Source organism: Molothrus ater, chromosome 2 (assembly GCF_012460135.2).
Source record: "Molothrus ater isolate BHLD 08-10-18 breed brown headed cowbird chromosome 2, BPBGC_Mater_1.1, whole genome shotgun sequence".
Classification (NCBI taxonomy): Eukaryota; Metazoa; Chordata; class Aves; order Passeriformes; family Icteridae; genus Molothrus; species Molothrus ater.
In genome coordinates this window covers 109438078-109454217 of record NC_050479.2, presented here as the reverse complement: position 1 = coordinate 109454217, position 16140 = coordinate 109438078, and positions in this window count along the sequence as shown.

The following is a 16140-nucleotide window of genomic DNA, read 5'->3' as shown; positions in this document are numbered from 1 at the left end:
GTGTGTGTATATATATATAAATTTCTAAAATGCAGTTTTTTCATGTGCTGGAGGTATCTGGCAACTCTGACACTACTAAAAAAGCTGACATCTCAAAACTTCTCTCTGAAAACAGGAAAACCAATTCCATCAAGTTTAGTAAACAGAACAAAAGAAAATTAACATGTAAGAGGGACGAAATGAAAACTGAGCAAAGCATAGGACACATTATGCAAGAAGCAAGCAGGGACATCCTGGGGAAGGACAGTCTAAGCCTATTTATTATATATTTAGTACTGTACATTCAGTGTCAGTGTAAAGCAAGAAATAGCCAACTGCTTGGAATACAGGCCTTGCGAGGACTAGACCAAAAAATAAAAAAAACCCAAAGATTTTTTCTTCTTGTTTCCAATTATGATAAGAAGAAATATTCTTAGCAAACCTCCAAACTATTCAAACTGTAGTTTAGTGATTGACTGCAATAGGACTGAATTAAAAAAATTCCTTTGAAATAGCAATGAACATCTCTCTGACTGCTTTAAATGAGCACAAATAACTGAAATACATGGTGGCATTATGAACGATCTATTAACAAGAAACCTCTAACATGGAATTTAACTAAAGGAGTGTAGGAAATGTCTTTAAGAAGGAAGTAAGGAGTAGTGAATTCCTGTACTCTGGATTGCTTCATAAATATAAAAACAAATATTTATAATAAGTATACATAGAAGTAATTATTTAAGTAGAGTTAACATGAGGAGATTTTTTTTTAAGAAATCAAGGTGTTCTGAGAATGCAGATTCCATTCATTTTTCTCCCTTAATCACGGGCCTTTGAAATCACTTGTAATATGGTTAAGAAAAGCTGCTTCTTCTCAAGTGCAAGACAGATCTGAATGTTCATTTTATCAGTTAAAGAATGCCTGGTAGGTTAAGTGCAGTAAACATTGTTGTGTTTGCACACCAGCATTCTGGGCTGAGGAAGTGCCGTTCAAGGACAGGCATTAATGAGATAAAACTGAACCATGAAATCAGGAACACAGAGTGAGGAGGAGGAGGTGTTAGACAGAAAATGAGGCAAATTAACTCAGTTCCAATTACTTAACCTAAGTCTGCCTTACAGATGCAACTTAAATTTATGTTTGCAAAGAGAAACAAGAAAGATAAGGGTGATGATGCTTGACATCTAAGGCCAAGTGATACTTTTAGAGGGTTTAGCATCAACCTTCTATTAAATAATTGAGTTGTAGCAGTGGTTTATAATAATATGAGGTGAGGAAAAACCTGCACAGAGAATTTATTTAGCTGCTACATAATACTGTATTTTCCTAAAAAGAATAATTTCCAGAGGTACCTGTTTCATAAAGTTTCACGTAAACATTGCTGGCCATCAAGCACCGGAAAATCATGTGGCTTTACAAACCCTCATGTTTTGCTCTGATGGTTTTGTCTTTGGCACATTAGGGAAAGTGGGAAATCACATTATTCTCTTACCCTCATCTTGGAGGAAAACCACCATTTACTCTTGCAGTTTTTGTAGAACCATGAGATTTTTCAGCAGTGTGTATATAGTTTTGTTTTCTAGCTAGTTAGGCTGGAGACAGAATTTGATTTAGTTTTTGCCTCAGACAAAATTTTAATTGGTAACGACACCGAAAGCAGAAAAGCCATTTCCTTGAGAAAATAAAAGCTCTACAAGCCATCACAAACATAACAATGCAAACTTGCTGTACTTCTGGGCTTTAATCTGTGCAATTAATATGAAGACCAAATGTAATTCACATTTTTCTTTAGGTAAGAGTTCTTTTATTTGCAAAGCTGCATTCAAATCTGAGAAAGCTGTGAAGGACAGCTTAATAGTTTATTAAAAATAAAAAGCTAACATTGTTTTTAACCCGGCTGCTCTTTCTCAAAAGTGATTTGCACAGTCCCTTATGGATTTGTCAATTCCTACTACTTGAAGTGATTTTGTACCTTTGTACTTAGATTATTAAAAAAATTAATTTCTTTGTGAAGTTGTTGTCAACAGAAGGACCATGTTTTGTCAGAGGTTAAGACTTGTTTTACTGAATTACAAAGTTTGGGGTAGCTAACAAATAGAGAAATGAAGATAGAGCTTGCATGACCGTTTCAGTTTATGGTGATGTTTTTTGGTTTTTTTTTTTCCTAAAATCAGAGATATATTACTCAGTGGTCTTTCATATCTGCTGATAATTTTTTGATATTTTGCTTATCTAGAGGAACAGCATGCCCTGTATAGAAAACTCAACTTATACTGAGAATTAGTTAAAGGAAAACTTTCTTGTACATGCAAAGTGTGGCCATTTGAATACAATTTCAGCATTTTGTTGGTGGTTCTTAATGCATTTCAGGAAGGGAAACAAGTTCAGCTCTTCTGTAGGTGAAAATAATGTGAATTCAAAATGAGAACTGAGACTACAGTGGGTGGGGTGGGGTGTTGTTTTTTTGTTTGTTTTTTATTAATATGTAGGGGTTTTTTTAACTTCAATGGAGAGGGATTCGCCTCCAAAGATTTAGATTTCTCATAACAGAAAGTAGCATCTAGTCAGAAGTTATAAGCTTTATAGTAATAAAGGCACCTATTTCATTTTTAGGCACTAGCATTCAACAGGTTACTCTTCAGCTGAATTAATTTTTAGTGGTTTGCCAAAACAGCTATTTGAGAGGTTCTTGTTTCACTTATTCAATGTGTGTGTTACTGACATTAGATCAGGTTTTTTGTAGGGTTTAGAGTAACTTTATTTTAATTTTCATGTCTAATGCCAGTTCAGAGTTGCTTTTAACTGAACCACTGAGAAGTGAAAATCTGTTAGGACTTATTTCTGTGTTTCACTTACTTTACATTTTGGTTTCACAATTCTCATTAACACTTGTTGTACCTTGATAGGTTGCAGAGCTGTATAATCTGTTTTATTAAGTGCTTATTAGCAGTTGTTTTATTGGAGTGAGGGCCATATTGATTTGATCTTTTTAATTCTGAAAAAAAAAGATTGTTTATGTATCTATATATTTCCAGTTTGTTTTCATAATGCCTTTTCATATTTCCTTTGAGTATTTAGAGTTTTTCATCAGAAAATTTTATTTTGGGTAGGAACAATATTCAAGTACTCTGAGGCATGGAAATTGGTCTACAAACTATTTTGAATTTATTTTGTTGCATTCCACTCATCTCAATGAATGTGTTCTCCTTTGTTGGTTTTATTAAACTAGTGTGTCTGAAGCTGTTTGGAAGGTATTTATTTACTTACTTTTGAGGTATGGAAAGGTCTTGATAGATTGGAGCACAAATCGAAGAGGAGGATTTCTGCCTTACAATGTTTATAAATTGTCTTCTAGATGCTCTCATATACTGAAGTATTCTTTCTGCTACTACAAGTTCAATAATACTACATTGATTGTTACCATCACAACATATTAAAAGTTCTCAGTTTTGATTCAAAACGTTAACCATAGCAAGATTTTTTTTCTTAGGTTTCTGATCTCTAAAGTCAAAAGAAACCTTGAACATAATGCATAAAAGTGTGTTTCAGGACAACAATTCACTACAGTGAAGCACTATATTGCTTTGTATTAGTGAGGCAATTAGTGCCTGTGGAACAATCCATTTTGGTCCCCCCCCTTGTGCTACCTTGACATATGAAGTTATGTAAAATAACTTCAAGTTTGATATGGTGAAGATGAAGTAAAAACCTTGCATGCTTGTCAGTGAAAGTATAGCTGTAAGTTTTATTTCAGAAAAACTGAACATTTGTGACAGTTGTAAAATGTAAACTTGATTTACTACCTACCAGCAGTAAGCATTTAGCAGTGTACAGCTTGTGTTACTGTTGGTAAGCCAATTTAAGTATATAAGGAAGAAATTTTTTTTGCAAACCTTGAAGGATGAAAACTGAATTATTTTCAAGAATATGAGTTAATTTAGAAGACCATAATTTTATTTTCTTCCCAGAAGAAAAAGAGCCTTCTTGTGGTAAATGTTGTAAATGCAACATTGCCTACTCAAACAAGAGGTAGATAAACAAATGCCTAACATGGATTTTGATTTTTTCTTTTTTCCTGCCTAAGCAATGCATCTAATATCCTTGATCTTCTAGAGCTGTTGGCTCTTGAAAGTCAGTCCTAACAAAACTGTCACCTTCTGGTGAAAATAAAAAGCAAAGTTTGTAAGAAGATGGTGTAGGAAGTATGATACCTAAAATGAGCAGAATGGGATTGCAAGAAATAAGTTGCAAAGGAACAGGCACCTCTGAGATAAACATCTCTTCATGTTAGCTCCAAATAATAACAAAGTGGCTGGCAGACCTCATGTGATCAACTCACTCAGCTGGTGATCAACTCACCCAGCTGATGTTTGACATGTCTTGAATCAGGCAACTACAGCATGCACAGGTGGCCTAGCTACAAGAAGTGCACAATGCAGGGTCATGACTAATTTTTTTATTCATCCTAGTGAAGGTGATCAGTTTCCAATGTAAAATCTATAAATACATCTATAAAATACAGAAATTGGTTTCTCACTCAACATTTTTTTTGTGAAAATCTAATAGGTACATGTTTGAGGTAAAAAGAATGGCAAAGTTCAATATCAAATCAGATAAACCCACAGCTTTTAAGTGAAGAAATGGTGCCTCTTGGTGACCATTTTCTATTGACAGTTGCTGTTTTCTGAACTCAATTACCAACTGGTCGTTTTTTGGAAGATACCTTTGAGCTATTATAGAGGTACATGGCAACTCTGATGTGATTGGGGTGTGTGCGTAACTTGGGCATCTGGTAGTTCAGATAGGACCAGAGCTTCTCAGAGTTATTGGATATTAGTGACAAGAACTTTGCTTGGTGATGGATCTATCCAAGAGTGAAATCAATATTGCCATTAATATTAATGTAATAAATGCACCTGCAACTGAGTGGAGCATATAAAAAATGGGTTTAGGTACAAGTGGAATTTAGTGCTTCAGTTCAGGGAATGTGCTGTTAAGAGAAATATCTGTAGTTGTCCTAATGGCTTACATTAGTACGTACAATGTTTTTCTCATTCTGAGCACTTGAACTCTTTTTTTATGTGAGTTACTGAAGTTTTGAATACTTTGCCAAATGAGGAATTGGAAATGTATTTGTAATAGCAGACCAAGCTTAATGTAGTGATAATTCTGGTAACAATGTTGAAACAAGGTCTTCTGACAGGGGAAGAGTGAGAAAAAGCATTTTAGAAGAGGCCTTAGGAAATATATGTATAACCTCTTTGCAGCAGCAACCCCAATGAGATCAATGTGTTGTGCTGTATTTATATTACTTCCAGTACAACATTGATATTCTGGTAAAAGATTGTAGGGAAAAGCAGAGCAAATAGCTTTTTAGTGATTATTCTGTATCCCTGAGTATGCTGGGTCATATGTTGTATCCGAAAGCAATTTGTCTGCATTAGAAACACATAATTTTTTTACCTCCCTGAAAGCAAATAGTACCAGTAGAAGGATTACATTTATTATGCTGCAGTTAATGAGATTTGGAAGTGCTTAATGTAAAAGTGTGGCATCATATATATTTGACTTAATTTGAAAAATATGTAAGAAAAAGGAGTGAAAGTATTTACTGATGAAAACCAAAACCATCCCCTTTACCACTGCAATGAGGACACCAACCAAGAGAAAAGCAATTTAGTCACCTACTGTGCAAAACACCACTGAAAGCTATCATGGCAAAACTTAAACCACAGCCATCTGGAGACTTTTGAACTCAGAGGCTGGCAAGAGGAAGTACTAAACAACTACCTTGTGAACTCTGTTGGGTTTATATCCCTGTCTAACAGACGATTTATGCCTTTGCACTTCCCTTTGTGTTGTGCATCACAAGCAGAATTTTGTTTCTTTATCCGACAGTGCTTAAAGGCATTTGGACAATGCCCTTAAAAGCATGCTTTAACTTCTGGTCACCATGAAGTTGTCAGACACTTGGACTAGATGATGAGAACTGAAAATTACTCTGTTCCATTCTAAATACACCGTCAAGTACTATACATAAAAAGGACATGATCTTTAGAAACAGTTTTCTCATTTATGCTGAGGACTCTGCATCCATAACAACCACTCTTACATTCATCTTGCTTCTTTGGTTTTAATTTTGTTGGGGTTTGTTTCTTTTTATTATTTATTATCCCTGTTAAGGCTTCATGGACTGAATTACGTGTATTAGAGATGCCTCCAGAGTGCAACTTCTGCCGTTTTTTTAAATATGGAAGGCTCCCAAATCATGTGCTTTGAAAGCATTTCAGAGAGAAAACAAAACACAGAAAATGGAGATGATCAGGTTGTTTTTCTCAAAAGCACCCTTCAACCAAGCTAGAGAAGCTATAGGTACAACCAATCTAATTTGGCTTATCTTTAGAACTAATGCAGTGTTTCTTGTTTTTACTGTCTGTTTTCCCCTTCATTAATAGACTTAACAGTTTTGATTCAAAGTAACACAGCAGTTAATCCCCTTCTATCCCCCAAAATTGTGACAAAAACATGTGTTTGTTTCCTTGAGATAGGGAAAAGGAATATAAGGCTTGAATCTGTGCTCATTTTCTATTCCCCTAATCTTTTTATTTATAATGAGGTCAAAGTGAAGCAGAAATGGCTGCACTTTTCAGTAGGTATGCAGCTTTCCCGAGTTTTATCTCAATGTTTTTGTCTTCTTTTCCTCCTTTCTTTCTTTTTCCTTATAGAAAACTAGTGTAATTTTACTATAATACCCCTCTCCTAAGAGATATGTCTTTTTGTATGCATACAAACCCCTAAATCTTCCTTTTTTGATCCCCCTAATCTGTTACAAGTCTACCTTATTTAGTGGAACTCAGAAGTGTTTCTAAGGGAGGCGTGCATGCAGGAATATTACCTTTATATGCTAATTAATTGAATATGTTAATGAGGACATGATGACAAAGTCAAAGCAGAAGCAGAAAACAAGTAATCTATTTTTTAGCAAGCAAACTGGCTTAGTAGAGGCTAGCCCAAGTGCCTGCAAATTTAGTTTGCTACACGTGAGTTGAGTTTTGGAGTGCAAGTCCCACGGGAAAATCCCAGGAGATAACACAGTGTATGGCTGCTTTTCTGTAATAAAACTGGTACACCTACCTGTAGGAAGGATATTTCTTATGGAGGAGTTGTCAGGACGGGCTCTGCTGTGCAGGACTGTATTCTGTGAGCTCTAGACTGAGATCCCACCCTGCCAAGAGTTAGAGGACTTGTGCCGCCCAACCTCAAGTGCTCAGAAGGATCCCAGCACTGCCAGGTGTAGGTGCCTCAGTCACCTCTGCTTTCCTCCTCCTAAATACAGTAACGTGGATCACTGTTGAACATGACCGAAGGACAGTCGAGGTAGCAATCAAATAACCCAGCCCAGGGAAGGAAGCAGTCTTGAAATGCTCACAAGGTGTTTGTAAGAGCTGTATACTGGAAAATCCTCATATAATAGTAGCTCATGTCATTTTGTTAAAGTAAATCCAATTTTGCTACCATTGAGACACTGTTGCTCTCCTGAACTATTTTATGTTTTGGGAACTTTGGAACTGGAAAATCTTCCCAGACAGGGAACTTCTACAAAAAGAAGAGCACAAAGATAAATTTTATTCCCCCTTCTAATGTCTACATTTTGTTTACATCTTATGCTGTGTTAATCCTATTCTCCCAGCTGCTCACCAGCATGTTTAGCTTGATAAGAAAATGTCCTGCTTTCTGATTCAATTTTCTCCTCCACTTGCTGTTGTGTACCACTTTACTTTTATTCTCCTTTTTCTTCTATCATCCACTCCAGAAATATTTCCTTTACACTGGTAACTCATAGCTACTGAAACACTTTGGGATGAAAGTTGTCAGCATTGCGTATTTGCAAAGGACATTCTTATGCCTGTAGACTGCATGTACTGCCTGGAACAGGCACATGGAGCTGTCATTGCCTTGATTTCATTCGTTCTTGCACTTCAGTTTTTCAGTAGAAATATAAACTGTATATTTTAGGCAGTCTCAGTTGTACAATTTCATAAACAAAAGGCTTGGTGTTGAAGCTTTAAACCTAACAAAGCTCTTAATCGGGCTACATCTCTGTCGTTTTATTCCCTTTTCATAAATGCTAAATAAAAAAAAAAGCAGTTCCTATTTTAGTCTATAGCTCAAACTGTTCTTTGGTAAATATGAGCTTTATAGACCCCTCTTTATGCATGTAAATACTATTTATATCCCAAGCTATTTACTGTAGGAAAATGGGTGTTGTCTCACCTCTGTGGAATTTGTATGAGATGAAAGAAGTAACATTTTTAGCATTTTGGCTTTTTCTCTAGCAAATAACCTCAACAAGGTTTTGTGGTAGCAATGACCCTTAAAATTTAACATTTTTGAAATGAGAAAATTATCACTTAGCAATAATGGGACGTGACTCAGGCAGCTTGATGTTGTCTGTCAAAATCTACCATCAGCAGAAAGATTTGAAAGAACTGGAGATGATAGGAAGAAAAAAACCACTTGCCTTATTTTCTTCCACTCATAATTCTATGTGGGTAAGCAATTAAAAAATGAAAGGAATTGTGTACTGACATAGTTTTAAAATTCAGGCATTTTTTTATACTCTCATGTGAACACTTCTAATTTCATTGAAGATAGCCAAATTACAGTCATGTAAGTTGAGAATACTCTTGCCTTGTGCTATAAACATTAATTTGGTAAATAAAGCATGAGACTATGTGCAGTCAGAAATAGAGGATGTAAAAAATTTGCAGTTAGCAATTTATTTTCAGCAAATGAAATTTGGCAGGGGTTCTCTTAAAACATTTTCAGTGAAGATTTCTTGATGTTATTCCTGGCTTTTACACACTTTCTCCAAAATATCCGCAAGCTGTTCCATTTTTTTTTTTCTTCTTTGTGATCATGGATACTGAGTTGTATTCCTTAATGCCTCATCTTTGGACTTTTAGAAGGGACATCCCAAGAGGATTTGCAGAATGGACAGAAACAGAAAGGGGAGAGTATGTGTACGTGTGTAGGACTGGTAGATGGGTTAGAGTAACATCTAGAGAAATTAACGTGACAAAGCAGCTGGTAAATAAAGGAGAAAAATTGAGGGTAACATTTGAGAGGCGTGGAGCTGGAGAGTGGAAAGGAAAATGAGCAAGCAGAAAGCAGATACAATGAGCGTTGCTGTGTAGAAACCACTCCTTCTGTCAGGAGTTGGATATTGCCCTTTGAAGCTTGTGCAGATCACTTTAGATTCCAATAACTGTAAATATAATTACAACTAATGTTCTAGTTAACATATTATAGCATCCCCTTCTAGCACCTTCAGAGCTAAGCAGGATCAGTGAAGAGGACTGTCTTTAGAATTCTGATATTAAGCATTTGCAAATAGCTATCTGGTATCAAGCCTAAATAAATAAATATATGAACATCCCCCCAAGCTTAGGAAGAGTTTAATTAAGGTTTTTTCAGAACTTTCTTTATGGTTGGAAAATACTCTAGAGTATCCTCCTAGGGTTACATTCATTCACTTTCTTCATGTTTGAGGAGCCAGCCATCACAACAAATAAATCTACACCCAGACCACAAAATCAATCTTGGTTGTAACAGTTTGTCAGAGGAAGCATACTTCACTGGGAGCAGAATCTCATGTTAAATATAATAATGTTTTCCGATTTTGTCTTCCTCACTGACTTCTGTGTATAACTAGAAATCTAACCCCATTTGCTTCTATAAAGTACTGACTTCTCTGATGCCTTGTGATGGTTGACCTAGAACAGAGGCTGGACAGAGCTAAAGAATAAAGTAGGTATTTATTAGAAGGCCTTAGTGAATACATCTTGGGCAGCACAAGAGCCCAGCCAGGGCTAAACCCAATATGAACCCAAAATGGTCACAAAATGGATGACCAGTCACAAGGTCTCTCACTTTGATAAGTTCTGGTCCATTAGCATAGGAGTTAGTACTCTAGTTACAGCATCAGATTATGAAATCCCATCCTTCTTGCTTTTCTCTCTTCAGTCCACCTTGTTTATACTCTTGGGCCTGAAATTTTCATGACTGTCCTTGGTCCCCAGCTAGAGAAGGAATTGTTTTGTCTAGATGCTCTTTGAAGAGAGCTCACCAAGACTTAATATGAAGCTCTGAACTACACACTAATGCAGCACAGAGTCTGAAAAATAGAAAAGCTAAAACTTAAGGTATCATTTCCCTGTCCTTTTTCTTCTTGCCATCTTCATGCCAAGCAGCTGGCAGTCCCTTAATGGGACACATGCTCAGTTTGGGCTCCTCAGTTCACTCCAGGATGTGACTGTCCCCTTGTATTTTGCTCTAAAAGGTTTTCTCTATTGCCTGCTCATTTGAAAAAGCCACTGAAGCAAGTTGGCTATGGCCAGCTGCCAGACACCCACTTGGCTGTTGTCTCTCCCCTTCCTCAAGGACATAGGGATGGAAAATAAGAGGTCAAAGGCTCAAGGGCTCATTCTCAAACTGTTCCCCTCAACATCAGACAGGTTCCGCCCTTCCTTACCTTGATGAGGTTTTGATACTGGCATGCACTTTATGGCCTCAAGAGAAGGATTTCAGTAAGAAAATTATATTTCTTAAATATGCTCTATTTTATGGAGTAGCAGCATTGTATGAATTGCTTTAAAAGGATTACTAGGACTTTGTAGAGGTAAGATTATAAACTGTTCTTTCCCCTTCAAGAGTCAGGGAGTGATGTGCAAATATGAAGCACATTCAGAATAAATAGACATGGAAGTAAAAAGAATTTCTTACTAAAAGAAAAAAGCACCCAGGCCCAGGAATTTTATCAGTGATGGTTTGCAAGGAGTGCCACAGTCCTGTGTCTTTCATTAAAGGGCTTGTTTTATCTGCCTGTACATGTGATATCTGTAACAACCTGCACAAGACACTCAAATCCACTCATTCTAGGAAGTTGTGCATTTTCTGAGGTCAAAATAAAGCAGATCTAGGTGAACAGAAATGATAGGTATACTTCTTTTGGGGAAACAGTAAAAGTATTCTCTTTTATTCAATCTCCTTAGTTTACCAGGTAGACAGGACTTCTGTACACCTGCTCACATACAAAGTGTGTGTGTGTTTGTGTTACAATTTCTTGGATTTTGAATGCATGAGAAAGGCTGAGTAGCATGCAGACTTGCTGTAAGCCACACTGCAGAAAATCTCTGTGTTAATTGATAATGGGTTTTCACCAGCAGGCAGGAATTGATTAATAATTTGTTAATAACCACATATCAATTACACATCTCTCCTCCTTTTTTTCCCCTTTAAATGGAAGCTTTCTCCAAAGCCTGTATCTGAACTCTTTAATATCATAGCCTCTGTGTCTGAATCCTGATCTCATTTTATTCCTCTACCCAAGTCCAAAGTTCAGGTATGAATTAATTCTGAAAAGAATGGTAGTTCTTTGAGAGAGGGAAGCATGACTGAACCCTCACTATCTCATCTAATCTTGTTATGCACGCACCACTGGTATCTGAGATGCTTTCTCAGGAGGCTGGAGGAAAGGCAGATGCTTGCTTAGGACAAGAGGACAGACAGAGGGGCAATCACTGCCTGCTGTGGTGTATTTTATGCATGTAGGTGCACAGGAGTTTGTGAGGTCAACATCAACAATAACTAAAATTGACTGTTGTACAGATAGCTCACATTTATCTCTTCTCTGCTTCCATGCTCAAAGTTGAGCTCTAAGTGGGGCACAGCCATGAGACTCTAATAATCTGGCTATCATTTGAAGTACTTTGAATTTCAAGATGCTTGGGAGTATGAAACTGCCTCTGCAAGAAACTCTGGCACCATATTTTAGCACGTTTTATATTTCACAGACACTATTTTATTTTTCTTCTTCTCATAGGCAGTCTTCTTAAAATAAGAGGATTTGTGTATTTAATAGAAAAAAGGAAAGAAGCTATTTATAAATAAAAAGTAAGCAAATAATCTGTAAAAAATTTGACAGAACATATAGGCATGTGTTTCATTTAGCTTTTTTCTTTTTTTTTTTTTTAGAGTAAGCTAAGCTTCAACAAGTTATGTGAGGCATGTATTTTAAGAACAAAATCAACTGTAAGGTGAAGCTGAATAATCTTGCAACCACAGTTTGGCTGTCAACACAAGTTTGATTCTCAAATGTTGCTGTGCAAAGAACTTCTTTCAAAAACAGCTTTAGGTTGGCCCTGAAACTACTGAGCTTTATAGGCCAAGGGGAAAAAAAAAAGTAAAGCATATGGAAGCTGTGTAAGTCTGTTTTGGCTCGTAATGCTGTCCCTGGATTGTGGTAGCTTCCTTCTTTATCATTCAAGGTGTGTGTTTAGTTTCCTGGCCAGAATTTTTGTTTCTTTCATTTCTCAACTGACTTCCATCCATCCTTCCCAAGCTCTATTAAGCGAATTAAATTTGACTGTTCTTGCAGTGATCTCTTTTGCTTTTTCTACACTTGGTTAGCTGCATCTTACCTTTCAACATACTCTAATCTTTTTCAGGAGTTCTATGGTTCAAGAATTAAACAAAAAAAAAAACAAAACCAAAACCACCTCTGCTGATATATAGGAGAGGAGGAGGAAAGCAATTCAATTGCAGTAACTTTTTTTTCCACACTATAAAAGTGAAGGAGAAAGACAACTTCTCTGAACTTCTCTGGCAAGGCACTTCCACTTGCTCACTCACATAATCAGTAACAAACTACACAGATCAGCATTGGCTCCAGGGGGATCTTCCTGAAATTTCAAGCTTTGTAGCATAAACTAAAGATACTGATCTGGTTTTATATGTAGGAGAATTGATGCTGGGTGTGCAGTTGTTGGGAGGCAATAGAAATGCTGTGAAAACCAACATGTGGCAGAAGTAGCCTGGGAGGAGAGATGACAACTTTATGTGCAACAGTTTTGGTCTCTCTCCTCATTTCCACATGCCAGGCACAGCTGCCATCCAGAGCTGCATGTGCCAGGTGCCAAGCAATGTGCTCCTCTTTGCCATGAGAGTGTTGCCCCCTTGCATCCCCTGGTGTTCTCGGACCTGTTGCAGGTGTGTTCCTGTCATGTGGTGTTGCTGAAGGGAACGGTTTCATAGCAGTTGGACAATCCCATTGCTTTTGAGTGATGCCATGCCTGCTGCAGCAGGTGTTGTAGAGTTTGTGGGGGGAAAAAAGCACACTAAACCCCCAAATACAAAAAGACAACACAAATAAATGACCAAGTTCATATTTTTCATACTATAGGAGATATATTTTTTGGCATTCATAGAAATAGTGAGATTTTCCGTGTTGTTAGTGATGCTAACTGAAGCTGTTATGTTTGGGTGATCTAGCTCCCTAATTTCAATATGGTGTTTCTACAGCCATATTGTATTGGTGCATGCAGGGTGTGAAAATTGGAATAAAACTATACTGCCCTGAAGTTAAAAAGCTAAAATAAAAGCAAATCAAGACCAAAACAGTCTCTTCCATGTAGCTCTGAATGGAGATAATGTCATTGAAAATGAACCTGCTACCACTAATATGATGCAGCAGCTTTTTTACAGGCAAATCACTTCAGAAATTATAATGGTGCTTAAAATTGCATATCTGGTGACTGTTTAGATGCCCAAGGATATCCCACACCTCCACCTGCTGCTGCAGAAGAGCAGGAAATCAGGCTCTGTGTTGTACTGTCTTGTATCCACTTGGGCATTTAAAACGGCACCTGATGCTTGTGTTTAGTGCATGAATCACTCCCTTGGTATAAGACTCAGTGTTGTGTTTCTAGTTCCAAATCAATAATACAAGAGTTTATTTACCATGTTTTGCCCTCAGCTCTTTTTTTTCAGCTGGGGAATCTTTTATGTTTTATTATTGTCTTTACAAATTGTATGTAATAATTGTAAAAAGGAGAAGATGGTATGGTTCCCCCTTATGTTTTTAGATTTATTGGGAAAAAAAATAAAAATAAAGTGTATCTCATGGTAAGAACAGGTAGTTGGACAATGCTACTCATTAAACAGACCTGACTCTGTTAAATTTCTGAGGCAGATGTTCAATGAATCTCTTTCATTGGGTTTATGCATCTGATGGTGAACATTTACATATAAATGAATCTCCAACATAATTAAAATGAAATTTATTGTTGGTAGCAGCATGGCATAGTAGATTTTGGTAGATGATTTAAATTAAGAAGGCTAAGTTAAACAGCAAACCTCAAAGCTGAATGAATTTTTATAACCTTCTTCCCAGTGACTCCTGCCCTTTCTAACATTTTTTGGGGGGCTTTTTAAAAATGAACCTATTGTTCCCCCCTCTACATTTCTCCTTTTGCTTCTTCCCCATATGTGCTCTTCCACTGCTACTTCTGTGCTGAAATATTTCTGAGTTTCTGTGGCAGTTTGTTTAGGGGTTCTAATGATGATAAGAGGATCATGAACTTTATTTCCTATGGCCACTGTTATCTAGTTGTGCTCTTTACAAATACCTGTAAGTTATATATAATTTATATATAACTATAGTTAAGTGTAACTTAACTATATCTGTCAGATAGTCCTTTATAATATACCTTGCTGAGCTTTTTTAGTGGAATCATCAATTGCCAAGGACAATTAGATAGAATGTTTGAAGAAAAATTACCCTTAAAAACAGCACAGTGGGTTACAGAACTCAGTGACTGTTTCTAGCATGTGAGGACTATGACAATTTTTTTTTGTACCTTTACATAGTTCTCTCTTTTTTGCAATGGGATTAGCATTCCTTTAAACCCATCCTGCAGGAAATTTATCATAGGCTTTGAAAATCCTGATAAATTTCTTGTTTGAAATTAGTATTTGCATTTCTTTGGGTTTTAAGTACACTAAGCCTCTATAGGTTGAGATCTGCATGCAAGATTTGTAAATAAGAGTTGAGTTCCTCATGGGTCCTACATCCAGAATATTTAGTGTGCCACAATGCTTTAAACCTATATATGGATATTTAAAAAAGAAAACATCAATCTGAATATGGCAGGATTTATTTCCTCAAAAAAAGAAAAGAAGATGGAGACAGTGGGAATATCTTGTGATTCTGCAAATACATGTACAACTAAACCCTAATTTTACTGGAGAACAGTCACTTTCCTGTGGAAGCATAGATGCAAGAAAGTTACTTCAATGTACTGGCATTCAGGAAATATGAAATCTCAGTAAGCATACTACAACCTTGTCACAATTATATTCATTATGTTCTTGAATGTTCTTTAATATATTTAAATGTATGTTATACTTAATGTGTTTGTTTAATTTTTGTCAGTCATGGAGAAAGTATCTTAACAACTGGCTTTCTAAAGAATAAGTAATATATTTGTTAATCCTACATATTCCCTATTATAATTTCTTATTATTTTAATCTCTGTGCTTCATATTTCTCTGGTTTACTTGCAAGTATCTTGGACCAAGGTGCAATGAGTTCTATGTGGGTCTTCTCTTGGGCTTCACAGTCTTTACTTTCAGAAAAAAATCTATGTACCTTGTCCTGGCAAATATTTGCTAATAATGTAACTGTGACCATACAGTTTACAATTTGTTTCTGTCATCTGGCAGGGGAACTGTTTGAAGAAAAGTAATTAAAACATCCCTGCCCACTAACTGCTTATAAATGTAAATAGTGTCACAGCGGAATGTTTCTATAAAGTTGCCACCTCTATTAAGTGGCAACTTTAAATTATTGCCAGAACATCCTAGATATTTACTGATAGATACAAAGCTGGGCTGCACCTCTATTATATTGCACAAAACACAACTGGACTTAGAATGACTTGGAGAGATGTATACAAGACTTTGAGTCTTGTTTCAGTCTTACACTGAAAGATAAAAAAAGTATCTATGGACTGGGTGACTGATTTTCAGGAAGTGATACTGGGAGGTGCAGTCAGTGCAGTTTTATTGATCCCCTTGTCTGCTTCCCTCTCCCAATTCCATTTTATAGTCCCATAATTCATACACAAGTAAAGAGGATAGTTTTCAATTAAACTTCCTTTCTTGAACACCAAGAAAAAAGTGTTTTAAAATCTTTGTGCAGAAGAGATTGATGAGAGATGAAGGGAAGGGAGGAGAAGAAATTGACTTAGAGTTTCTACATTAGAGAGTCTTTTTGCAGAATCCAATTAATGATTGCTAGTAGTGTTAGTATTTATTAC